Source organism: Phyllobates terribilis, unplaced genomic scaffold (assembly GCF_046119375.1).
Source record: "Phyllobates terribilis strain yellow unplaced genomic scaffold, ASM4611937v1 Scaffold_9__5_contigs__length_417890890, whole genome shotgun sequence".
Classification (NCBI taxonomy): domain Eukaryota; kingdom Metazoa; phylum Chordata; class Amphibia; order Anura; family Dendrobatidae; genus Phyllobates; species Phyllobates terribilis.
Window position 1 is genome coordinate 353,578,100 of NW_027362769.1, and position 14,636 is coordinate 353,592,735.

Sequence of the window (14,636 nt, forward strand, 5' to 3'; positions counted from 1 at the left end):
GATATTAGATAGATAATAGATATATAATAGATGTTGGATAGATGATAGATAGATAGACATTGGATGGATAGATAAACAATTTGCAAAGAGCTTGTAAAAAACAGCAACTTTGCCATGTACCTGGCTAGGTTACATCCTAGGTAGGGAGCACGGTGCTTACAAGCTCTTTGCTATAGAACTTTTAACTCCTTCACGATATATGATGTACATTTACGTCATATGTTGTGACTTTGATGAGGGCTCACATCTTTCCCGGCAGATGATGGCTGATTTAATCAGCCATCATGGTGCCTTTAACAGCTGCGTGTGGATCGGAGCTCTGCCCGCAGCTGTTAACCTCAGCATTTAACGCGAGTCGGCAGGGTGGCCTTGATGTGAACGTGATGCACCGATGGGTTGCCATGATAAGCGGGGGTCTGCTGAAGACCTCCATGCCTGTCATGACGATTCTCATGTGAAAACCAGCTCGTGATTTTAGCTATACAAAGCAGGGTTAAAGCACTGCTATGTATAGCACAAGCAATCAGACGATCGCAGCTACAAGTCCTCTAAGGGGACTATTAAATAGAGTGAAAGGTAAAAAAAAGTTCTTTAAAAATAAGTAAAAAATAAAAAAACACAAAAGTTCAACTCACCCCCCCCCCTTTTGGCCCCCATTAAAAATTAAACAATTAAAAAAAAACTTTAAATATGCATATTTGGTATCGCTGTGTTTGTAAAAGTCCGATCTATCAAAATATAAAATAAATTAATTCAATTGGTAAACAGTGTAACAAGAAAAAAAGAATCAAAATGCCAGAATTATGTTTTTTTGATGGCCGCAACTTTGTAATCAAAATCAAAACATCGTAGCTACCTCAAAATTGTATCAGTAAAAGCATCGTCTCAGGTCGCAAAAAGTAAGTCCTTCCCACAGCCCCTTGTCCTGAAAATTGAAAGTCTTGGAAAATGGCGACTCAAGCAAACATTTTTTGTTTTTCCAAATTTAAAATTTTTTTTTTTTTTCACCAATTAAATATAAGAAAAAACTATACATGATTGGTATCTGCGTAATCATACTGACCTGGAGAATCATATTACCAGGTCAGTTTTACTGTAAATTGAACATGGTAAATGAAAACAAAAAGGTGAAATTGTACTTTTTTTGTAATTTCATTGCACTTGGAATTTTTTTTTCCACTTTCCAGTGCATTATATGTTAAAATAAATGATGTCTTCCAAACGTACAACTTGAAAATTAATGATGTCATTGAAAAGTACAACTCGTTCCACAAAAAACGAGCCCGCTTTGTGAACGGAAAAATATAAAAGTTATGGCTCTTTTGAGAAGAGGAGGAGAAATTGAAAAACTAAAAATCGCCCAAAGTGAAGGGGTTGAGCACTGCTCTGAAGCTGGCTGGATCACTGGATCTGGTCAGCTGCATTGCCCGTGCGCTCTTCCGATGCTACAGGAATAAAGCTACATCTGCTTTCAGCATGGGAGAGAACAGAGCTGGAGTCATTGGCACAACCATACCACCGATCAGAGCTGTCAATCAGGAGCCCACTGCACTGCAGCAAGCAGGAAGACGAAGTTCCGGGTGATCGATGCAGTGTATTTCTGAGGACAAGTTGTGAGAAGAACCCTACTTATAGTGGGCACTGCAGCAGACAACAAAGCTGTTACTTAAAAAAAAATCACTATGCTAAGTCCAAGACCGATATTACCGCCATACAGTGACCATATCATGATAGATAGCAGTTCAGAAGACTTTATGTAAGACAGTGATTGCAGTGCAGGTATAAACATAGTGATTCATAGATGACTTTTTTCACTTTTCAGGTAATCTCTTGTCACTTTTCCATCTTTTCCATCTAGCCCAGACCACCATGAAGACTTCTTCCAGCCATGACTTATATCTGCAAAGTTTGTAACACAGACACATTTCAATGCTCACATCTCCAGCACTGTCCCCATCCGTCTGATACCCCAATACTGTGCCTGCGGTGTTGTGCAGTATCCCAAAACACTGGACTTCAGAGATATTAGCGTCAACGTAATGCCCACTTTGTGCCCCGTTTTAAAGTAGTAAGGCTTGCCCTTTTTGAGCACCCCTAAAAAAGTAATAATACCCTGAGTGGCTTCTTATCAAGTAATATTGTCCTGACTTATCCATAAAATAATAATAATAATACCTCCTGAGCACCACCTTAACATGTAATAATGCCCCTGAGATCTCATGAAATACTCAAGGCTTGCTGTTCTACTACCGGTTCTACCTGTGTCGGCAGACAGTGACCACCGACTTAGCCTAGAGTGGTGCTCGCCTGGAGATCTAAGTGAGTGGACCTAGTCTGGCCACCATCCCTGCTCCACGGCTAGCTACAGTACTGATATAGTACCATACTATCTGTAGATAGATGGTAAGAAAGATGCAGAAGTTTCTTACTACCCATACAAGAAGCTGAGATGCCATCCTGAGAATTACATTTCCAGGCTCCTCACTAGCCTCATACTCTGCTCCCTAGATGTTAACGTAACACAGACTGCACAGACTCTGCACTGGACGGCTACAATCCACCACGTGACGCGTCTGCAGCTCTGTTTTCTCAATGTTTTTTCTCTGATATAGAGCCAAAGTTCTACATTTTTTTTCTCCCAGTCATGCTTTAGCTGAGTAGCGTGTGAAACTCTTATATAATGATATAGTAAGCCAAGCAGATTGTTAGTGGGCAGTAAATATAATATGTATGGTGGGATGGTATAATATACGAGACATGACGACTGATGTCAGAGTGGCCGGAAACGAGGAGGACACATATACTGCACTGAGTCAGCAACACAACCCCTGTCTATGTGTCATTCCAGAGTACATGGATGTCAGAGAGGGTAACATTGACAAGACGTTGTCTATCAGAGCCACTGACAAACAATGGCTTCACATTCACCTGACTTGTTCAAGTATTAATCTGGCCGAGAACATTAGAGTTATGTCGGCTGAGCCAGCCGATATCTACTGGTTCGAATAACCGGCTAATGTGTATCGGAGAGCTGGCCAAATGATGGAGGGGAGTGATAATCTATCAGGCATGTCTGATTTCGGACTTCCAATTGCATTGTTCTCCCAGAGATAAAATGATGGACAACATGTCAGTCGGTAGTTTTCTCATAGAGAACACAAGAGCGGTCAGCCGGACGAGCTCCCTGTGTATGGGAGAGAGGGCTCTGATGGTGGATGGCCGAACGATCTTTCAGCTGACAGCCATCTAATGTATATGGCTGGCCTTAAACTCAAGTAATGAGATGATGGATGGATAAATGGATGGATGGATAAATGATTGTATGGATGGATAAATGGATGAATGGATGGATAAATGGATAGATAGAATGCTGGATGGGGATGGGGATGGGGAAAACCCAGCGGTCATGGTACATATCGGTACTAATGACAAAGTTAGAGGGAGGTGGAAGGTCCTTAAAAATTATTACAGGGAACTAGGAGAGAAGCTGAAGGCCAGGACCTCCAAAGTGGTGTTTTCAGAAATACTGCCGGTGCCACGTGTGTCACTAGATAGACAGCGGGAGCTTAGGGAGATAAATAAGTGGCTCAGAAATTGGTGCAGGAAGGAAGGGTTTGGGTTCTTGGAGAACTGTGCCGACTTCGCTGTCGGCTACAGGCTCTACAGTAGGGACGGGCTGCATCTCAATGGGGAGGGTGCAGCTATGTTGGGGTAAAAAATGGTCAGACGGATGGAGGAGCTTTTAAACTAGGATCTGGGGGGAGGGAGGGTATTCGTGCTTATAAGGGGATAGATAGAGTAGACAGAGAGAGTGGGACAGCAGGGGTTATAGAGGATCTAGGGGGGGCTGGGATACGCAAGGAAAGTAGGGAGCTGAGTAGGAGTAGCAAATGTGCTAATTGTATTAAATGTCTGCTGGCAAATGCAAGAAGTCTGGCAAACAAAATGGCTGAACTGGAGACTCTTATGTCGGTCACAGAATACGATGTGGTGAGTATTACGGAAACCTGGCTGGATGAAAGCCATGACTGGGTGACAAACATAGAGGGATACACTACAATTAGAAAGGACAGGAAAGACAAAAAAGGTGGAGGGGTGTGTATTTTCTTAAGATCCAACTTAAAACCTGTGCTCAATGACAACATTGGGGGAAGCTGCGACAATGTAGAGTCAGTCTGGGTAAATGTACATGGGGATGGCCATAATGGAAAGCTGCTAATTGGAGCTTGTTACAAGCCTCCTAATATAGCTGAACAGGTAGAGGACGAAATGCTGGAACAAATTAAAAATGCAGCAAATAATAATAGGGTCCTTATTATGTTATTATGGGGGATTTTAACTATCCAGATATTCAATGGGACATAGAATCGTCCAGTTGTGCTAAAAGCTGCAAGTTCTTAATCCGCAGTTCAGGACAATTACCTCTCTCAGCTGGTAGATGAACCACCCAGGGGAGGTAATCTGCTGGATCTGGTGCTGTCAAATAGACCAGATACAATTTCAGATCTACAGATCCGGGAGCATTTGGGAAACAGCGACCATAATATGGTAAGTTTTAATGTAATATTTAATAAAACATTTCAAAAAGGAAATGCAGAAACCAGGAACTTTAGGAAAGCTGATTTCAGCAAATTAAGGGAAGAAGTTAATCATGTAGACTGGGACCATGTCATGGTAACTGCGGATACCAAACGTAAATGGGGCATGTTTAAGGAAATACTACTAGAATCCTGTAGAAAATGTATATCCGCTGGTAATAAAATGTCCAGGAATGAAAAGAAACCATTATGGATAAAAAAGACAGTACAAAGTTTAATAAGACAAAAACAAAGGGCATTCAAAATCTTGAAGGCCGAGAATACAGAAATAGCCTTTCAGGATTATAAAGACCTAAATAAGAAATGAGAAAATTAATCACATTAGCAAAATTATCTACAGAGCAACAAAGCGCCAGGGACATTAAATTAAATCCCCAAAAATTTTATACATACATCAATGCCAAAAAGAGAAAATCAGATGGTATTGGCCCCTTAAAAGACGATAATAATAAGATAATTATAGTAGACAAAGAAAAGGCTGAGATATGAAACAGATACTTTTCATTGGTGTTCACCAACAAACAGTCTGTTCCAGGCATCTTTCAACAGGGCAAAAATCAAAGTTCACCACCTGATATAACTAGTTTAACACAAATTAAACGTTGATAAATCCTCTGGACCAGATGGTATTCATCCACTGATACTGAGGGAATTGATAAACCGCTGTATCTCGTATTCTTAGACTCTCTTGTAACAGGGGTAGTGCCACAGAATTGGAGGATAGCCAATGTGGTACCGATTTTTAAGAAAGGTAAGAAGGTGGATCCAGGTAACTACAGTCCGGTAAGTCTGACATCAGTAGTGTGCAAAGTTTTTGAGGGCATCATAAGTCATGACCTGCAGAGTTATATCGAAGAGAATAATATAATAAATGATAATCAGCATGGATTCATGAAAAATAGGTCATGTGTAACCAACATGTTGGGTTTCTATGAGGAGGTAAGTGCAAATCTGGATGTTGGTAATGCGGCTGATGTGATTTATCTGGACTTTGCAAAGGCATTTGATACTGTACCACATAACAGCCTTATACTGAAGCTACAGGAGCAAGGACTTGGGGGAACTATATGTAGATGGGTAAGGAATTGGCTAAATGATAGGAAACAAAGGGTCGTCATTAATGGTACATTCTCTAAATGGGATATAGTCAGCAGTGGGGTGCCGCAGGGATCTGTGCTAGGACTAATTCTCTTTAATCTCTTTATTAATGACCTTGGGGATGGGATTGAGAGTAAAGTGTCAGTTTTTGCTGACGACACCAAACTATGTTGGATATTAAAATCTGATCTTGACATTGCGATATTGCAGAACGATCTGGATAAGATGACTGAATGAGCAAACACTTGGCAGATGAGGTTTAATGTAGATAAATGTAGAGTAATGCACCGGGACTACAGAACAGGAGAAGGGTTTGGGTATTCTGGTTACAAGTAAGCTGAGCAGCAGTACTCAATGTCAAGCAGCAGCCGCAAAAGCAAACAAGATTTTAGGGTGTATAAAAAGAGAAATAAAATTCTGTGATCCCAATGTATTGTTACCCCTTTATAAATCACTGGTGAGGCCACATATAGAATATGGGATCCAGTTTTGGGCTCCACATTTTAAAAAAGATATTCAGAAGTTAGAGTCAGTTCAAAGGCGGCAACTAGAATATTACAAGGGATGGAAGGCATCTCATATGATGAGAGATTGGAAAAGTTGAGCTTGTTTAGCTTAGAAAAACGATGCCCCAGAGGGAATCTCATTTACATGTATAAATAGGTGTGTGGTCAGTGCAAAGGTCTAGCACATGACTTATTCCTTCCAAAGACCATACTAAGGACCAGGGGCCACTCATTACGGGTGGAAGAAAGGCGATTCTGGCAGCTAAACAGGAAAGGGTTCTTTACAGTCAGAGCAGTTGGGCTGTGGAATGCCCGACCACAAGAGGTAATAATGGCAGATACTATAACAGCATTGAAAAAAGGGCTGAACGATTTCCTCAATACACATAACATTGTGGGTTACAGTTAAAAGGGTTGTCCAGTACTTGCCAATGTGTTTTAGCGATGAATAGAATCTTCTTTCTAATTACCTCCCTCTGCCTTATCTGCCTGTGTGCGGCGCTATCGGTGGCCGCTCACAGGCAGCACGTGACATCACGTCAAGCCACCCGCGGTGGCTCCTGGGTTGTGGGCGGGGTTATTCCCCGCATCACACCCAGCATCCACCGCATGTTTTCCCAATGAATGGGGACAGGGAGAGCGCGCTGTGGATGCCGGGTGTGACGCGCGGGGTAACCCCACCCACAACCCGGCAACTACCCGTGGAACATGGAAGAGGGACCCTCGGCTGCAGCCTGGACTTGTCGTGACGTCAGTGGATGTCAGAGTCGGCTACAGCCGGGGGTCACGTGCTGCTTGTGAGCGGCCACCGATAGCGCCGCTCACAGGCAGAAACAGCACTAGGAGGTAATTAGAAAAAAGCTTCTATTTATCATTAAAACACTTTGGTATAATTTTAAAAGTACTGGACAACCCCTTTAAATTAGATAAAATGTTACACCTATTGTAATTGTAATAGTGCAGTAATACTAATAATAAAAATGGTAATTCATTTGTGAGGCCTATTTCCAGTAAGTTAGTGTAGTGTTGGTATGGGGAGTATAATTGGGGGAGAAAGGTTGAACTTGATGGACCTAGGTCTTTATTCAACTTACGTTACTATGTTTCTATGGATGGATAAATGGATGGATGGATAATTGGATAAATGGATGGATGGATAAATGTATGGATAATTGGATAAATGAATGTATGGATGGATAAATGGATGGATACAGTTGTGCTCAAAAGTTTACATACCCAGGCAGCATTTTTCCTTTCTTGGCCTTGTTTCAGAGAACATGAGTGATAACAAAAAAACTTTTTCTCCACTCATGGTTATTGGTTGAGTGAAGCCATTTATTGTCAAACTTCTGTGTTTTCTCTTTTTAAATTTTAATGACAACCAAAAACATCCAAATGACCCTTTTCAAAAGTTAACATACCCTGGTGATTTTGGCCTGATAACATGCTCAGAATTTGACACAAATGGGTTTTAATGGCTACTAAAGGTAACATCTTCACCTGTGACCTGTTTGCTTGTAATCAGTTTGTGTGCATAAAAGCTGAGTGAGTTTCTGGGATCCAGACAGACTCTTGCATCTTTCATCCAGCCACTGACGTTTCTGGATTGTAAGTCATGGAGAAAGCAAAAGAATTGTCAACGGATCTACAGGAAAAGGTAGTTGAACCGTATAACACAGGAAAGGGATACAAAAAAATATCCACGGAATTGATAATGCCAGTCAGCAGCATTCAAACTGTGATTAACAAATGGAAAATCAGGGGTTCTGTAAAAACCAAACCATGGTCAGGTAGACCAACAAAGATTTCGGCCACTACTGCCAGGAAAATTGTTAGGAAAGCAAAGAAAAACTCACAAATAACATCAGCTGAAATTCAGGACTCTTTGAAAACTAGCGGTGTGGCTGTTTCAAGATGCACAATAAGGAGGCACTTGAAGAAAAATGGGGTGCATGGTTGAGTCACCAGAAGAAAGCCATTACTGCGCAAATGCCACAAAGTATCTTGCCTACAATACGCCAAACAGCACAGAGACAAGCCTCCAAACTTCTGGAATTAGGTGATTTGGAGTGATGAGACCAAAATTGAACTTTTTGGCCACAACCATAAACGTTACATTTGGAGACAGGTCAACAAGGCCTATGATGAAAGGAACACCATTCCTACAGTAAAGCACGGAGGTGGATCGCTGATGTTTTGGGCATATGTGATCTACAAAGGCACATTAAACTTGGTAAAAGCTGAAGGAAAGATGAATGTAGCATGTTATCAGCAATTACTGGAGGCAAATTTGCACTCATCAGCCCAGAAGCTGCGGATGGGACGTACTTGGATGTTCCAACATGACAACGATCCAAACCACAAGGCCAAGTCGACCTGTCATTGGCTACAGCAGAACAAAGTGAAGGTTCTGGAGTGGCCATCTCAGTCTCTTGACCTCAATATCATTGAGCCATTCTGGGGAGATCTCAAGCGGCAAGTTCATGCTAGACAGCCCAGGAATTTACAGGAACTGGAGGCTTTTTGCCAAGAAGAATGGGCAGCTTTACTATCTGAGAAATTAAAGAACCTCATCCACAACTACCACAAAAGACTTCAAGCTGTCACTGATGTTAGAGGGGGCAAATATACAGTATGAAGAACTGGTGTATGTGAACTTTTGAACAGGGTCATTTGGATATTTTTGGTTGTCATTAAGAGAAAAGACAGTAGTTTGACAATAAATGGCTTCATCCAGCCAATAACCATGAGTGGAGAAAAAGTTTTTTTGTTATCATTCATATTCTTTGAAACAAGGCCAAGAAATTAAAAATTCTGCCGGGGTATGTAAACTTTTGAGCACAACTGTAAATGGATGGATGGATGGATAATTCGATAAATGGATGGATGGATGGATAAATGGATGGATAAATGATGGATGGATAAATGGATGGCTAATTGGATAAATGAATGTATGGATGGATAAATGGATGGATAAATGGATGGATGGATAATTCGATAAATCGATGGATGGATAAATGGATGGATGGATAATTCGATAAATGGATTGATGGATAGATGGATATTGAGGAAGGAAAGAGAAACTACGAGAGTTTTGAAAGCAATGCCAAACAGGAAGAAAGAAAGGCAAGAGGGAAGGATAGAAGAAAAAGAAAATATGTTATGGAAGCTATGCCAAGGAGGATGCAACTAAAAAAATAAGGAACAAGAAAAAAGGCAAAAAAAATAAGAATGGAAAAGCAAGGAAAAAAGAGAAATAAAACAATTTATAGAAGTTATGGAAGGGAAGAAGGAAAGTCGAAAAGATTGAATTAATAGGAAAAGGAAGGAGGTAAAATATAAAATAAATGAAAACAGGAAGAGGATGGAAAGAAAGAAGATAGATAGATAGATAGATAAAGATAGATAGATAGATAGATAAAGATAGATAGATAGATAGATAGATAGATAGATAGATAGATAGATCACCTGGACACGCTTATAGTGAATACTAAAAGGTTTCATGATTTCTCTTCTAGACGTTAGCCTGTGTTACCCTTTCTAGTAATTTCATCCATTCTAGGCAGTAATGGCGCCATGAGGCAGATTCTGCACTCTTACGCAGCAGGCCGAAGCACAGCTCTACTTGGAGGAGACTTTACATTCCCCCTGCTGCCACTCATTATAATCACCTGTCTTATCACCTGACCGAGGTGCTCTTTTCCTGTGAATAGAAAGCAGTTTAGGTTTCTTGCCAAGAAATAAAAGGGTCTCATCATATTACGTCATTACCATGCCCTAAGAGCATCCCACCTGTCTGCAGGTCCTGGGGGCTGCGTAACCAGTTGGTCCAGTTTTGGTTTTCTGAAAATGTAGAATTTAAGACTACGGCTATTTGTGATGTTAGAGAACTTGGAGTCTGAAATAGATAAGATTCTTCTGAATACAATAAAGCATGTATGACTCCGGGCGATGTGAAATATGCAGACCGGCTTTGATGTTGCATGAGGCAGCGGGTAATCCAACCTAAAGCGTGCACGAAGTAAGCTTGTACACCAGAAAAATGTCAGAGAAAGTAGTCATTTTAGAGTAAGCCACACTTATACAAAAATGTTTGTGCCTCCTTCACCTCTTTTTGGAGACGGTCAAGAGACATACTGTCTGACCGTTGATCTACTGTCTCATACTGAATATGCCAGAGAGGCTCAGGAGACCCACGGCTGGTCCATACATCGCAATCCAAGTGCAGACCGTGAAACACAGATGTGTGAAACCTAACACAACTGCGGGGAACTCATGAGCAACAGAGAGACTCCCATCATCTCATACTCGGCTTCACAAGAACAGAGTATATTACCCAGATGATCATGGGCCTGGCAAGCCTTGTAGACTCTTGCCTTTGTCCAGGTTTATTTTGTGTTGATGTTCCTAATTTGAGACTGGCAATAAAACTGGCACCAAGAGTAGCTACAAAAAGTGTCTCACCCTGAGAAATCTGGCATGTCTGTGAATTATCTATCATGCAATGCTTCATTTCGCCTGGGGAGGCGCTGCAGGTGAATTAATTACTTGATGAGGTTCCACAACACATTTTAGCTGATCGCTGTAAGGCCTACCCGCAGGACAGTAGGATTCCCCATGATTAGCTTATTCTAACAAACCGAGGTAGTCCAAAGCAGAAGATCACTTTAACCGTTTCTTGACTATGGATTTTTTCACTTTTGTGCTTTCATTGTTTCATCTCATTTTTCCATAAGCCATAACCTTTTTTCCTATCAACATAGTGTTATGCACCAGTTTCGACTTCAAGGTCTGGCTCCACTCGCTTCTCTTATGGCCCTCATCCTTTTCTGTGCTTCACATTGGGTTTCACAAGTTGCTCACTGCCATTATCATTCAAGGTCTTTAAAAGTCGACTAAGACATTCAAGTATTGTCTGAGTAATCAGTCAGTGTGATCTTCAGTTGCTTTTTGTCTTGGAGATAGCTACAATCCAGTTCCTTTAGTTGCAATGATCTCTACAAACTCCTGTGTTTCTATAACTTGCATCTACTGCTTCTCAGACCTGCTCATCAACCCACCGTCTGCTGTAAGCATTACAAACTGTTATTTAGAGACTGTTCACATTACTCTGCAGTAATTTCTGCAAAGTCCTGTAATTTCTACAACTTGCATCTACTGTGTCACAGACAGACATGGGGAAGTCTGGCAGATGACACGACACAGGATACAACGGGATGATATAGGGGGAGGAAGGCCCTAACAATAGGGCGCAATGGATGGGACACCTCCTGGCACCAACCTGTGTCTGTCCCTAAGCTCCCCTAATACCCTATGCAGGTCCTTCCCCCCGTCGCCGACAAGTGTCTAATCCCTGACTGTCACCTCAACTTACCCTAGCTAGTGAACTGGCTGACAAAAACGCTAGCCTTATCACTACTGGTTATGTAACACAGGGTAAGAAGACAAACAAGGAACAGGCAGCAAGAAAAAACAACTTAACTTATAAACAGCAGCAAAGCTCTGAATTTGCAGCAAAAGCTCCAATAACGGCACCAGGGTACAGAACTCCTACAGCGGCTCCACACCTCCATCTGGTCTGCATAGAAATGAACTCTATAACTAATGATTAGCTGATGGGTCATGTGGCTATTTAAAGGAAGGTGGAAGTGGTTCCAACAAACATCAGCTGACCGGCCTCAAAAAGCTGCCAGCAAGAGAAGAACATTAACCCTTGATGGACCAAATGAAAAAAAACTGCAAGTTAAATTCCAGCATAACCAGAGCTGCCACGAATCCCTTAATGATTCGTGACATACTGCTTCTCAGATCTGCTGATCAAACCACCTTCTGCTGTAAGCATTACAATTTTACAAACTGCTATTTAGAAACCGTTCACATTACTCTGCAATATTTTCTGCAAACTTCTTTCTACAACTTGCATCTACTGCTTCCCAGACCTGCTCATTAATCCTTTGTCTGCTGTATGCTTTACGAACTGGTATTTAGAGACTGTTCAAAATATGCTGCAATCAATGCTGCTAACTCCTGTGGTCTCTTCAATGAGCTTTGACATTCTGGTTCAAACTTTCTGTTTAACTCTTCATCTGTTCTCCTGTGTTTGTCTACACTCCTGGCTCTGTGGCTTCATGTGTGTCCTGCTCAGCTTGTTTGCTTTTCGTCCTGCATAGCCAGTTTTCCAGGTCCTTGATGCTGTGCTATTACCCTCAGTCCGTGTGTTCACCTTGACCTGTGGCTTACTGGATCCATCTCACCGAGTGAGCCTAACATATAGCTGTATGGGGGATTGTTTTTTTGGGGGGTGGAATGAGTGGGTCTTAGTCTACAAACAGATCTATTTATATATATAATGATCTGTGGCAGTAATATGGCCAGAATTAAACATATACATGTTAGGAAAAACTTCTCCATTTACAGAAGTAACTAAGAGAGTATAAGTATAGGCATACTCAATGCTCTTAAAGGGGGTGCTCCACTTTTAACCATTTCCTATCTGAGACAATTTTCATTTTAACTCTTTTTGTTTCTTCCTCCCATTTTTCTAAGAGCGATACTCTTTTTTTTTTTGTCGACATAGCCGTATGACGACTTTTCAACCTAGTGCAATCTCCTGCGCTGGAGCAGTTGTGTGATGCGATCCTTCCACTTAAATGCCTCTGTTAATATTGACAGAAGCCTTTAAGTGATTAAAAATATCAGCAATCTGAGCTACCTCTGATCACTGTAGCTAGAGGCAGATGCAGACTGTGTTACAGATTGCATCTGCTATGTATGAAGTGAGTTCAGCTCCATCCACACTAAAAGGAGTTCTGTATGATTATAAAGGTTGATATGATTGTAAAAAGACACCCCCCGCCAGCCAGTGGGTTGTGCCAGGTATTGCAGTTAAATTGTAGTGAATATTGCTGAACTGCAGTACCAAGTGCAACCTGTTGACAGGGGTGGCGCTGGCTTTGGAAGAAAGCAGAATAGCAGAGAAAGCAGAGAGCATTCTCTTACCCAATATAAAAGGCAGTTAAACAAAAAAAATAATGGGCAAAAGAAACAGAAGCTTTAAGTAGGTCAACTTACACAATTACCACAGTAAATGGCACCTAGACATGAGAGTTGGCTGGCAGGTAGATAAGCCAGATGGAGGCTTTTCTATACAATTCAGACATTTAAGTGCAGAAAAATAGAAATAAAAGCAACCAGAGAAAGAGAGAAGCGGAGACACAGAAGAGGCCTCCTGATAAGCCGAATGAGCTGCTATTTGGCAGGTTCAGACCCTAATTTAGTCTCCATCTATTGTGACCATTTTAACAAAAGCCACAAGTTCGATTCCCACAGAGTTTACTTACAATGGAGACACAACAGGCCTCTCTGGGGACATAAAAGTATCCCCAGCTATCAAACTTGTAAAAAGCTTGTTGCAAAAAAGAGTGTTGAAAAAGTGAGACTCTACCTGCCCCGGCGAACACCTGATCTGAGCTCCGCGGTATCACTATGCTCCGGCCATTGTCTGCGCTCTGTCTGCCCTCGACTCCCTAATGTAACAGTGCGTGTAAAGAGCTCGGTACAAGGGCCGCTCCGGGATAATGCTCCGAGAGGAGGCCCGGCTGCGGGTAATGGATGCTGATACACGAGCCGAGCTGAAAACCACCAGTAAACCAGATCTGAGCCTATGGACCCTATTTTATATTGTTTGCTATATTTCAATAAAAAAAAAAGTGAATTTGCCATTAAAAAATAACCTTTTATTTAAATTAGATTTGGCTGTTACATGTGGTTTCAACAAATTTTTGCCTTTTTGAATAATCATTTCATGATCTTTATTAAAAAAAAAAAAAATAACAAAATGAAAAATTTTGCAATTCTAAAACTGGAGCACTGAATCTATATTAGACTCATACTTCCTTTCCTTCCAGCAAGAGTTTTCAGCAGTCTCCTTATCATCAAAGGCAGTCTTAGACAACAGATTCTCAAGAATGGAAAGATCCGGCACAAACTCGTAGCAAATTTAATGAAATTTGTAATCAGAAAATGACCTACTGTTTAAATGTTAAAAAACTAATTTGACATTTTTGGGGGTCATTTTTTTACCCTCAAAAATATTTTATTACTATAATAATAAGATAATAATAATATATATATACAGTACAGACCAAAAGTTTGGACACACCTTCTCATTTAAAGATTTTTCTGCATTTTCATGACTATGAAAATTGTACATTCACACTGAAGGCATCAAAACTATGAATTAACACATGTGGAATTATATACTTAACAAAAAAGTGTGAAACAACTGAAAATATGTCTTATATTCTAGGTTCTTCAGCGTAGCCACCTTTTGCTTTGATGACTGCTTTGCACACTCTTGGCATTCTCTTGATGAGCTTCATGAGGTAGTCACCGGAAATGGTTTTCACTTCCCAGGTGTGCCCTCTCAGGTTTA

At 41.0% G+C, this 14,636-nt stretch overlaps 1 long non-coding RNA gene across 1 annotated transcript in view; it reads right to left on the minus strand.

Moving 5' to 3' along the window:
* LOC141162246 (uncharacterized) overlaps nucleotides 1–13,805 on the minus strand; it is a 189,087-nt gene extending 175,282 nt beyond the window's left edge. The window contains exon 1 of the long non-coding RNA XR_012250752.1: nucleotides 13,647–13,805. This is a non-coding gene — a long non-coding RNA (uncharacterized lncRNA). The remainder of the gene's footprint in view (nucleotides 1–13,646) is intronic.
* Nucleotides 13,806–14,636: the final 831 nt, after the last annotated feature.